Source organism: Schistocerca piceifrons, chromosome 3, assembly GCF_021461385.2.
Source record: "Schistocerca piceifrons isolate TAMUIC-IGC-003096 chromosome 3, iqSchPice1.1, whole genome shotgun sequence".
NCBI classification, from domain to species: Eukaryota; Metazoa; Arthropoda; class Insecta; order Orthoptera; family Acrididae; genus Schistocerca; species Schistocerca piceifrons.
This window is the reverse complement of record NC_060140.1, coordinates 823,686,231-823,699,698: the sequence shown is the minus strand read 5'-3', so window position 1 is coordinate 823,699,698 and position 13,468 is coordinate 823,686,231.

Sequence of the window (13,468 nt, the reverse complement as noted above, 5' to 3'; positions counted from 1 at the left end):
GTTAATAACATCACCAGTAGTCTTTTATTTTCATATTAAGCAAGCAGCCAGAAGAACAGAAAATTTTAAAACTAACTTTTTTCCTCCAATTATTGCCAGACTTACGTCGCAACGCATAGAGCACATTTCAAGCTACATAGTTGCTACACACAGTCTATGGTCCACACAGTAGTGTGTTTGAACATATATTTAACTACAGGTGTAGCCACTTTCGACACTCAAGAGCAATGTCGTACAAGTTCATAAATATTGCAGTACAACCGGAATACGGCGGACGCGGATGCAAAAGCAATAATTTTGAAGGCCTGCTCACGGATTTAATGTCGGGTGCGTAACCGCGTGATCGTGGCTGCGCTGCGCGCATTACGGTCTTTTAAGCGGATCTGGAGGGTCCGGTGTGGGCGAGGCGGGCTAATTTTTCAGGTTCCGGCGCCGTGATGGATGTGGGAGCGTCGCCCACCGTTAGACCGCCGCCCTCCTTCGCCGCTCACAGCAGAGCAGGTGGGCGGCGCGGCGCGGCGCGGCGCTGCTTCTAATGGCCGGGCGGCCGGGACGCCTTTCAGCGTCTAATTAAGATCGATTGCCGGCGCTTGTTCGCCGCTGCTGACGACTTCCGGCGACCGGTTGCGTGCCCGTCGGAGCGCCGCCTATGGAAAAACGAAGGGAAAGAGGGAAATGGGGGAAAGAGGGGCGGCAGCTGCATCGATGCGCCGGACACCTGTCTCCAGCGACATCAGGACCATGTGACGTCAGACAGTGGAGGCGCCAGTAGCACACACACACAGACTGATGAGCCGAAACACGAAGACCGGCAGCTTAACTATGTGTTGGAACTTGGTACGTCGGTGATACTGCGTCCAGGTACTTATTTTCCTCTATTGTCGTCTCATTCCCCTGCCCCATGGGTGCACGGTTGGGCAGGCAGTTACCAGCCAAGAGATTACATGAAGTACCACAGGCGAGCATTGCTTATACAAAAAATATGGGGCAAAAGATGAAATACAGAAGTGAGAAGCAGGAAGAAATTGGAGTTAAAATATACAAAGAAGGAGGCACGTTTACATAAAATCCACATGCTGTTAAAATGACACTCAATGAAGATCTAGAACTTTGACACTGGCGACACGAACAGCACAATTAAAAACGGCTTTCACAGTGTGGGACGACGACACTGAACACACACTGCACTGATGTTACATACACGGCAAACACCAAAGCACAAAAAAGAAACTGCATTAAAATATCAAGGGACTGCCAAGAGAAGGGAAGTCGGACAGGAGGGAGATGCTCAAATGTGTGTGAAGTCTTATGGGACTTAACTGCTAAGGTCATCAGTCCCTAAGCATACACACTTCTTAACCTAAATTATCCTAAGGAGAAACACACACACCCATGCCCGATGGAGGACTCGAACCCCCGCCGGGACCAGCCGCACTGTCCATGACCGCAGCCCCTTAGACCGCTCGGCCAATCCCAAAAAATATTATTTTTAGGGAACGCAATTTAAAGTTGCACCTAATGATTTTACTGTGTCTCCACTTCTGAAGGCTCCAGATTTGTACCGTGTGTCCCCTTACCGTTCAGGCCTTTTCCTCTGGTGTCTCGTTTTCTCCCTTCTTTCCTTTACCAGTCCTTCAATAAACTCTTCAGCTCCAGAGAGGCGCTGTAAATCTATTTTTCTCAAGATACCTTGAATGACATTTCCTATCTTAAAGCCCATTCTCTCTAATGTCTTCATCCTCCCACCGATCTCATTACTAAACACAAGAACTGCATCATAAGTTAAGATTCTGGATAAAATCCTTCAATAGCACAAGGCAAAACAAGGACTGTTTCTTTATAAGCAAAACAATTGGTTTCTTACTGTTTCTAAGAGATGGAGAAGTCAAGTAGTATCAGACATAGGCCTCAATTTCAGGAAGAAATTTCTGAGAATGTACATTTGGAACATGGCATTGTATGGTAGTCAAGTAGTCAAACGTGGACTGTGGAAGTTCCTTTGCGAGAGGAGTTGGAGGGTGTGGAGATGGAAAGAGGGGGGGGGGGGGGCATTGGTAAAGGCGCAGCAGCAGGCGGGTAGTGGAATATAGTCACCAGGGGGTGAGGGGGATCGCGGCGGTGGTTGGTGTAGAGGATGCAGATGTGTTCAAGCAGAAGGAGGAGATGTGGGAAAGGGATGAGGTCATAGAAGATCCTCGTGTGGGATGGGAAATGGATACAGAAAGCGAGGTGGAGTGCATGGTGTTTAAGGATTTGGAAGGCTTTGTAGAATCTAGGAGGGGCTGAGATCAAGGCAACAAAGGATGGCATGGATCAGGGATCTGTAGATATGAAGGATGGTGGAAGGGTGCAATCCCCATGTCCAGCTGGACAGGAGTTTCAGGAGGTGGAGTCTATTGTGGGCTTTACTTTGGATGCTCAAGAGATGGGGAGTCCAGGTGAGGTGACGTGACAGTCAAGGGTGAAGCCCAGGTACTTCAGAGAGGGGGGCTAAGTTTGATAGGGCTGTCATAGAAGGTGAGACAGAAATCGTGGAGTGTGAAGGAGGGGGTGGTACATCCTATAATGATTGCCTGGGTTTTGGAAGAATTGATTCAAAGGCGCCATTGATTACGTCCAGGTACTTGGTAGGTACCTTGAAGTACATGCTGAAAGACGTACGTTTATTTGACTACAGATTTCATAAGAGTATATTCTGTGAAGTAGATACGGCATTTTTTTCATCTTTGTATGACACCTTTATCATCTATTATGTGCAGTGCGTTGAAACATTTCGCAAAGTTTCGGTATTTTTCGACTGGTTGTGTAGAATCTCTTTGCCTGAGAGGCTGTTGGTACGATTGTCGTTCGCGGTGCGGTTTGGCTCGGGCAAGGATGGAGTCTGGAGCTAACAGTGCCACGAGGAAGATGGCGAGCGGGGCCCTGTGCTGGGAACAGCCCGTGTACGTGCCGGAAAACCACTTGGCCGCACCTAGTGTGATAGTGGGGCCTAGGTTAAATAGTGTGTCAGCTTAGGGACTGATGACCTTCGCAGTTAAGTCCCATTAGATTTCCCACACATTTGAACATTTTTGAACAAGAACGTTTCGGTTGTACAATACCGGTGTTGCCCGAAGAAGATCGGGGGTATGGAGATCTGTACAGCCGCCACTACACTGTCGCTGCGCCCTGATTGCATTTATACACGACTGCTGGATAACTCCATGTGTGGCTGAGTATCTTTATTGTTGAGTACTTGCCCATCTGTGTGTTTTAGTCTGCCCTTGTGAGGTGTCATTAGTTCCACTGTTTCGTGACTGGTCACTTGTTTGTTTTAACTGTTCGTGTTACAAGCTGTCATTGTGTTTGCCCTGGTAGGGTTTTAAATGCGTGTGTGGAACCAGTGGTAAGTGATTTATGTTTCAGCTCTTATCACCAATTTAATGGTGTGTGTAGTGTATTGCAGGTTGTGGGCGCAAGACTGACGTGTGAAATAAAATAAGATTGCAAGGTTACGGCTCATAAACCCACTGAGGTAGTAGCGGATGAATTCTAATGCTGCACGTTTGTTCCTGCGTTAAGTCATTATCTTTTGTAATGGAACAGTTAACGTCTCTTAATTTGGAGTTCATCTGAAGACGTAGATTAGATTAGATTAGATTAACACTTGTTCCATAGATCATGAATAGGACAGAATGAGATTTTCACTCTGCAGCGGAGTGTGCGCTGATATGAAACTTCCTGGCAGATTAAAACTGTGTGCCCAACCGAGACTCGCACTTGGGACCTTTGCCTTTCGCGGGCAAGTGCTCTACCAACTGAGCTACCGAAGCACGACTCACGCCCGGTACTCACAGCTTTACTTCTGCCAGTACCTCGTCTCCTACCTTCCAAACTTTACAGAAGCTCTCCTGCGAACCTTGCAGAACTAGCACTCCTGAAAGAAAGGATATTGCGGAGACATGGCTTAGCCACAGCCTGGGGGATGTTTCCAGAATGAGATTTTCACTCTGCAGCGGAGTGTGCGCTGATATGAAACTTTCTGGCAGATTAAAACTGTGTGCCCAACCGAGACTCGAACTCGGGACCTTTGCCTTTCGCGGGCAAGTGCTCGCAGGAGAGCTTCTGTAAAGTTTGGAAGGTAGGAGACGAGGTACTGGCAGAAGTAAAGCTGTGAGTACCGGGCGTGAGTCGTGCTTCGGTAGCTCAGTTGGTAGAGCACTTGCCCGCAAAAGGCAAAGGTTCCGAGTTCGAGTCTCGGTTGTGCACACAGTTTTAATCTGCGAGGAAGTTTCATGAATAGGACACTTCGTAATGATGTGGAACGTGTCAGGTTATTAAAAGATGTCTGTACAAGATATTACATTACACAAAATATTGCATGACACTAATGTTTAAGTTGTTTTTTTTCCCTCCCTTAATTTATATCTAAAAATTCAGCCAATGGGTAGAAGGAGTTGTCATCTAGAAATTCTTTTAATTTATTTTTAAATGTTGGTTGGCTATCTGTCAAGCATTTGATTCTGTTTGGTAGGTGACCAAAGACTTTTGTGGCAGCATAATTTACCCCTTTCTGTGCCAAAGTCAGATTTAACCCTGCATAGTGAAGATCATCCTTTCTCCTGATGTTATAGCTACGCACACTGCTATTACTTTCGAACTGGGTTGCATTATTAACAACAAATTTCATAAGTGAATATATATATACTGTGAGGTTACTGTGAGGATCCCTAGATCCTTAAATAGATGTCTGCAGGATGAACGTGGGTGGGCTCCAGCAATTATTCTGATTACACGTTTTTGAGCAATGAATACTTTTCTACTCAATGATGAATTACCACAGAATATGATGCCATACGAAAGCAGTGAATGAAAGTAGGCATAGTAAGCTAATTTACTGAGATTATCATCACCAAAATTTGCAATAACTCTAATAGGATACGTAGCTGAACTCAGACGTTTCAGCAGACCATCAATGTGTTGATTCCAGTTTAACTTCTCATCAATGGACACACCTAAAAATTTGGAAAATTCTACCTTAGCTACAGACTTCTGTTCTAAGTCTATATTTATTACTGGAGTTGTGCCATTTACTGTACGGAACTGTATATACTGTGTTTTATCAAAATTTAAAGAGAGTCCATTTGCTGAGAACCACTTAATAATTTTGTGAAAAACATTATTTACAATTACATCACTTAGTTCTTGGTTTTTGTATGTTATTACTATACTTGTATCATCAGCAAAAAGAACTAAGTTTGCATCTTCATCAATGTGGAATGGTAAGTCATTAATGTATATCAAGAACAGTAAAGGACCTAAGATCGAACCCTGTGGGACCCCGTACTTGATAGCCCCCCAGTTTGAGGAATCAGCTGTTGTTTTAACATTACATGAACCACTTATTTCAACTTGTTTCACACCTAAACTTGTTTTAGGACTGTTCGGTACTCCTGTACAGTAAATGAGCAAATTTTATATTGTGGCACGAGAAAAACTGGCGTGTACAAAACTTATGATAAGGGGGTCCCGCTGTAATTTGTTGTCTATTTCAAGCGCTTTTGCTAAATTGGATGTATGTGAATACCGTTTTTAGGTTTGAATTGCTGTCAGTTTGTTATTATAAATTTAATTTAAGGGTTACTACTTGCATTTTTAAGATAGCATTGGGGTTTATAAATTTTTTTTATCACAAGTAGTTATCGAACTTGAGTTGAAATTTTAATTGATGTTTCAATTGCTTTGGGCTCAAATTTGACACTCATGTATCACCGGTATTTAATCCTTGATACTGGATCTGTCTAAATACTATCAATTGAAAGTAAGGCTTGTAATGGATTTCCTTTAAAAGAAGAAAAAATAAATAGAAAGGGTAAGACAATACGGCTTTTAATAACTGTTGAGTAAGAATAGTTTGTTAATAAATTTGTATTAGAGGATGTCTGAATTAATGTTAGTGCGGCACCTTATCACTCCCTCATAGAGTCTGCCATACCATCCTACTTGGCACAATACCTATCTGTGGCGTACGTGTTTCGTTTTATTCTAGCTTTCCATTTGTGATCAGCAGCTTGTATTTCATGAACACTCCCTGTCTTACATGAAATCCATTCTATTAGTCTGGCTGTGGGCTAAGGAAAATTTTCTAGTCTCTCGGAGCTTAGAAACGGAGGGCTGAACCGTTGGAATACACGGACCTATACAAAGGTGGGAGGAGGGCAGGAGAGAGAATAGAAGAAAAGGAGATAAATGTTGGGAGAGTACCCCAGTCCTTCTCTATCTTGACGTACGTGACTTGGACCGCGAAAGTGAGACGATGTTTCGTGCCGAATTCGTGGGCTAAAGTTTCAGTTGGTTGCTGGAAATTTGCGATAGAAGCTTCGAGTTCTGTCAGTTAAAATAGACGAGCGAGGGATACTTAGAGCGCGCTTTTGATGCGAGCCGATTGAGGCGTTGTCTCGCGCCCAGAAGCTGGGCCCATGATTGGCTGTAATGTGCGCCAAAATGTGCGTCCTCTCGGGGATGTTGAGTAATGAACGGTGGGCAGTGGAAGGCGGCACAGGCTACAGTCTGGACTTTTACAGATGCTGTTGGCCGCTGGGGACACACTGTTCAGCTGTGCCACGAGGCAATGACGGTGGAACGCAATGCTGCCGCTTGCTGGCGTACTGTCAGTTAATCTCTGTTGATCCACCATAGACAGGAGACATCGGCTGATTAGGTAATTGTCAATATCAATGAAATTCTCCAACAGTCTTATAACTAAGACGTTATTTTATTTTATTTTTTAGCCTACCAGTTTCGGCATTTCACTATGCCATCCTGAGGCCCCCATATACATCTCTCTAGGTTGCTATCAGATCTTTGAATGAAGCGCTGCTGAAATGATTGAATTCACGACATCCAGGGATTTGTGGAACTATATGACATTATCATTTATTTTGAGAGATGCATATGGGGCCTGAAGGTGACATAGTGAAATGCCGAAACTGGTAGCCTTCAAAATAAAATAAAATGACATCTTAGTTACACTACGTTTGGAGAATTTAATTGATATTCACAATTACTGCCAGTTAGGGTGCGATCAGACCTGGTTCGTAGTCACAAATCAGTTTACGAAAATCTTTCCAAATTGCTGGAATCTGTGCCACGTGTGTCGTAAGATAGATTCTTTACACCATCCTGTTTTAATATGGACACTATATCCTTTCTCTTGCTTCAATAACGGCAACTCATATCCGTTTTTCTCTCGCTCTGCTTTTGTCCCGCACAAATCGGTTCACGAATTTGTAAGTTTATCAGCTCCGCGGATCTCTGTGAATGAGTAATGGCAAATTGCTCTCTTCTTCCTTGCCCTCAGCGACGTTTGCCTCTGTTGCCGCATGTAGCATCATTTCCCTTGTTCCCAAAGAGGCACGCCCCATCATGATCGTTTTGTCTGATAAATTATTGTAAAGTCTTCAGGGACAATAGCATTTAAGAAAATTTCTTGTCACTGAATTCACGTTTCTTTCATGTAGAAGTAAGTGTCAATGAATGCAAAGATTTTAATTCACTCTCCAGGCAACCCGCCGCCCCCCGCCCCCCCGCCACCCCGGCCACTCCCCCCAAGGTCATTTACAGATGCATCAGGCAATAGTTTCAGAAATATGTGAGGTACGGCTAAACAATGCTTTACTATGCTGCTTCCTTCCTTTGCGATAGTTTACAGAAATTGTTTTACTTTGTTTTCAGGGCAAAAATTCCTCCTACGTTAATTAACCAAAGTATGGCCATAGCACTTATGAGGTACGATACCATCATCAGGGGAGTGTTAAAAGAAGCATAGGAATCATTGGCGGAGGGTGTTAATGTCATATTTTTGCCTGTTATCAGCAAGAAATACAGATTAATGACACCAGTTTACTATCAGACACTCCATGCTTAGAAAACACAGTGCGGCAGGGCGGGTTGGTCTATCATTATCCTTTAAACAGTCAATTCACCTACCTGGATAGGTTTCAGGTTGTCTGTCCCTTCACTTTGCGATGGTAGGTACTGGTTTAGCCGACAACAGCAGCGTTGACAAAAATTCTACTAAATACCTACCAAGGAAAGGTCTCATAACACCAGTCCATGGGCAGCAGCTGAAAATTAATCTTTCGAGCGTTCGGGATTCTTACATGACTTGTTCGAAAAATGTCTAAAATTTCTTGTGAGTTGGTTTATTGGTTGGGTGGTTGATTTGGGGGAGAGGATCAAACAGCGATGGAAGGAAGGACGGGGAGAGATATCGGCCGTGCCCTTTCAGAGGAACTATCCCTGCATTTGGCTGAAGCGATTTAGGGAAATCACGGGAAACCATCGTCCTCCGGAATGCGAATCCATGGTGCTAATCAATGCGTTAGAAGACACAAACGGCACATTATAGTGGCACCCGGTTCTATAAATATTGTGGCCAAGATATCAACATGAGTTTAGTACCATGCTCCTGAGACCACCATAGCACTATTCTGGCCTTGCGACACAGAGCGTTTGAAGCAATCGACCTATTAGAACCTGTCAGTTAACAGGCTTTTTAGGTAAAGGACTGAGCAAGAAGAATAATGCAGCAACTGAATAAAATGTACTCGCACGAGCTTAGAGATAGAAAAATCATGTAACATTTACACTGAAGACATTAATTTGGCATGCAGTGATGCTGATTATAATTATGAAAACGAACAATATGCAAGAAGTAGCAACACTTCATAGAAACTGTACTGTATTACGTAAGTCACCGTCATGCTGTCTGTCATGATCTTTGCATAATCGTGACCAAACTTAAATACTTTTCTTTATAGATTACATTTCAAATGATGCCGTAAAATTTTCATTCATGGCAATAATTGTTTGTCAATATTAATGTTACGTAAATGTATGTACATGACATCATTTACAGAACACGGCGTAAACTTACTTAAACTACAAGAGATTCAGCGGACTTCCGCCACAAAAATATGAACTGCATTTATCACTTTTAGTTTCACCCGATTGTCTCTAGTAGTAGGACAAAACAATATGAGCAACTATAGTATCTACTGCTTTTTATTACAAACGTTAATTGATTAAAAATGAAGAGTAAAAGTAAGTAAAACTGTTTTCTTTTGACTATTTCTATTATTCATTACTTTTCGGAAGTTACGGTGAGGAGGATAGGATCCAATCGATGGTGTGAATAAACTTCCACTCGCAAAGTTTATGCTTTCACTAAACACACTCTTGTGTTCCAAAAAGTTACTATTACGATGACATGCGTATTAAATAGCTATCAAAATACTGGGTGGATCTTACTTTGCAATGATCTATTTGTGGTACGATGTGATGTTTATTACGAAATTCATTGTTGACAATACGCTCTTCTTGATTAACGAGCAGCTTTAATTAATTTGGGCCACACAGAATTGTTCAGCAGTTCCAAAATACTCTTTCGACCATGTGCTCACGTATATTTTGCCATGCCTTATACTACAACATGTACAGCACGATCTCCATTTGGCATCCGCGTGTCAACACACACATCTATACCAAACCACAGATGCATCGCGACTCATTTCTGTTCTCACTGCTACGACTGCGCGCTCTTGCACCAACGATGGTATTGTCACATGAAAGGTATTCTTCTTTTTTCGAACAATACAGATTTTTCTGACATTTCCAGGTATTCACTACAATAATTTGACATAATTATTTCTTACTTATTTGTTCAGCATACATTACATTTTCATAAACACTAATTGTTGACGAAATTCATAAATACACTTACGGAAAAAATGGCAACACTAAGAAGGAGTTGTGCAACATAAACGAAAGTTCGTAGGCATTTTCCTACATCTGAAAGGTGATGTCTGTTCAGTTTTCGTACCAGTCGTATAATAGTGGCGCTAATAGCAACACTGCAAGGATGCAAACCAGATTTGCTTTAAATACTCGCTGTAACGGTCGTGAGCGTTAATTACCTTTGAGACTGGACGTGGTAAGCTGATGCTAGTCAAGAATGACTTTCAGGCGACAAAGACACTATTATAACACTTCACTCAGTTTGAACGTGGTCTTATAACAGAGCTTCAAGAATGTGGATGTAGCTTCTGCTATACTGGAGAAAGACTCGGCAGGGATGTAGCGTCTTTACATGAACGCTGACAGCGGTGGTCACGGGAATGTACCGACACAAGACGACCGAGCTCCGGATGACCACGCGGCACTACCAGGAGGGAAGTCCATCGTGTACCACACTGACACAACGAACTGTTACAAATCAGTTACTTCAAGGAGAGCTTCAAGCCAGAGGCCCTATAGTGCGCCGTCCACTGGCCCAAACACATTGCCATTGGCGACGTCAGTGGTGTAAATAGAGAGTTCATTGCAGGACAGGTTGGAGGTCTATTGTGTTTTCTGATGAAATCTGGTTCTACTTTGGTGCCGGTGATGGCCGTGTATTAGAAGAAGGCCAGTTGAGGGCCTGCAGACAACCTGTCTGAGTGCCAGGCACACTGGATTTACATCAGGAGTTATGGTCCGGAATGCGATTTAGTACGACAGCAGGAGCACTCCTGTGATTATCCTACGCACCTTGACTGAAAATTATTACGTCAGTCTGGTGATTCGACCTGTTGTGCTGCCATTCATGAACCACATTCCAGGGGCTGTTTTCCAATAGGATTACGCTCACCTGCACGCTGCTGTTGCAACCCTGCAAGTTCTACAGTCTCGACACCTTGCCTTACAAAACGATGCTTGCACATTTTGCATGCTTGAATTCAACATTCTGCTGGTTACACTCTTATTAATGTACAAGAATTTCACATTTTCCGTGGCGTATCTGGTGAGAAGATTAACTTGTGGTCTTGCAATTTTAATCACTTTAATAGGTTACCTAGACAAATGTACTCCAGAAATTTCATTACTCTATATTAATTGTTTTTTGGTGTTGTGATTTTTTTCCCGTTAATGTCCATAAAATTACAAAAAATGCTTTTAAACTCATGAAACTTGAAGAATGCGTGAAGCACTTGGATGTAGCGTTACACGGTGAGACGTGCTGAATGTCACCTTCTTGTGTTCATAGAATAGACATTGTTGCTACAAACGAGCTTCCCACTCATGGGTGGTAAAATATGACCGGCCGCTCACTGAACTTCATCTGGAAAGAGACCCAACTTCTCATTCCCCTCGCCTCACTGGCGCGCCGGTTGTTGCAAAATTTTGATTGGAAGAAGCACACTAACTGCTTTTCTTAAGAGAGGCTAAGTGAAACTGAGATAAGAACAGGCAGTCTTGAGGTAGCGCTAGAAACACTCAGAGGTCTACTCTTGTGACGGGTTCTGAGAAGAGCAGCCCAGGAGAATTTGGCGCTGGCGGCCGTCAATCTTAGCAGCCGACCCTGAGTGGCACACATTCCGAGCCTGTGGGAAAGGAAGACGTGTCCACTTGTACAATAGTGCGTGTTGAATTTGGTAAGTACATCTTAGCTAAATAGGACGCTAGATCCGAGCCAAATTTATCAGGTTTCACATAGCTTCATTCTTGTAATCTAACTAGTCGCATCACTCTAACTAATGAGTGAACGACCGATTCGTGATTGCTACTCCGTTACCGAGCAGGTATAATTTCACGTCAAGCATACGTAACTAAATTCCTATGTTAGGGTAACATCAAAGCAATTGATTTTGTCCCGTCACGTCACGTGGCTTTTGGTCGAACTCATGCAAGTGACGTCTTTCTTTTCATCTTGCTAGTTTTCCTAGCGGCTCGATTACCAATTTATCATGTACATTTCTTATGTTCTTTGAAGATGTAATCAATATTGAGATGTCCCTTTGAGATATAAATAACTTGTATATTATACTCTCTGTTACTGTCATGTTTATGAGAAATATTGAACATTCTAATGTTCAGGTTGTCCTACAGGAAACAGCCATCACCGTCAGGAAAGATATCACTCATGAAGGGATGCAATTGCTCTGTTATACTACTCACGTAATCCATAGTTTTCGTTGTGACTTTAATTACTACTACACTTCCCAAGGGTGTTCACGTGAAATTTCTCCATAGCATAATACTGATCACAACGACTGGCACGATGCTTCCTTCAAACAGCAGTTCGCTTCGATGACGTACTGTCTGGCCATGACCGTAGAGATCTGCTGTAACAAGAAACTTAATTCATCTGAACAGACGACGTATTTCTGTCCATACACGGTGCAGTCCCAGTGATCACCCCAATCACTGCAGTCGTAGCTGTATATGTTGTTGGGTCAACATGGGAACACCTACTGCAATGGTTCCCAGCCTCGGGGTAATTACCTCTTGAGGTGTAAAATGAAAGTTTCTGAGTGGGAAAAACTAAACGATTCGACTCTGTGAATAATCACGAAACTAAATTATTTTCAAATAATCGTTACTATTATCACAATTTTGTAAGAATCTAATAGTGATTATATATAAGCTATCAATAATTAGATTTTCTCAATTAGTGGCATTAATGTGGTTGAAGTTGCGGGCTGCTCACATTGTCGACCCACCTACACACATATGTTATGCATTGTCCCGTATATCGCTGATGATAAAAGTGACGCATATACGTAACAGATGCCAAATATCTCAACAAAATATCTTCTCCAAGTTATAGATAGTACCTGCAGTAGTCCAGTAATTGCTTCATTATTCGCTTCGAAACAGATAAAAGAATTAATTGACAGCTCGACACAGCAGTAACTACGTAAGGGCAACTATAGTGCTGTACACAGAATTATTATTATTATCATCATCATCATCATCATTATTATTAGTGGCTGTGGGCAGGCGAAAAGCATTAACAGTCCAGTGTCTTCCAGTTTCCGCCAGTTAAAAAGTAATGAGTGCACGAATCAAGTGATTTACATACAGTAAGTATAGTGCACACGTTTTAAATGAGTAATAGTGTGCAGGTCAAACAAGTGTCACAATGGAGAGGGGCAATGCAAGGGATTTATGTTTTGTAATAAATGGTTACTATCACTGTGGATAGCTAGCTTTCTTATCTGAGAAGGCGTTGTGGGTAACACTTGCGACACACCACTTATTCTACAGTTTAGTTAGGTGCTAAAGTTGGTGATAATTTGGGGGAGAGAAAGGGAAACAACAGACGGTAGGGGGGAGGGGGAGGGGAGGGCTGAAGTACTACCTAATGTCTGATTACACTCAGGGTCAATGGTCTAAGAAAGGGTGGGCACCACTGACCTAGCAGGTCATCTGCTACAGAGTCCACAAAGTCTGCATAATAGTTTGCTCCGAAACACTTGTGCTTGCACCGGCCTTCTACTCTGTTATCGGACCTGCCACAGGTCGTCACATATCCAACTTTACCAAGTTGACAAATCTCTGTCCTGTGAAGAGACATAGACGCCAAAATTGACGGCTTCTTTTGGTTTCACCATCCCTTAACCACTGTCCCCAGATGCTCATCACAGTAGCAAGCGAATAGCTCCGT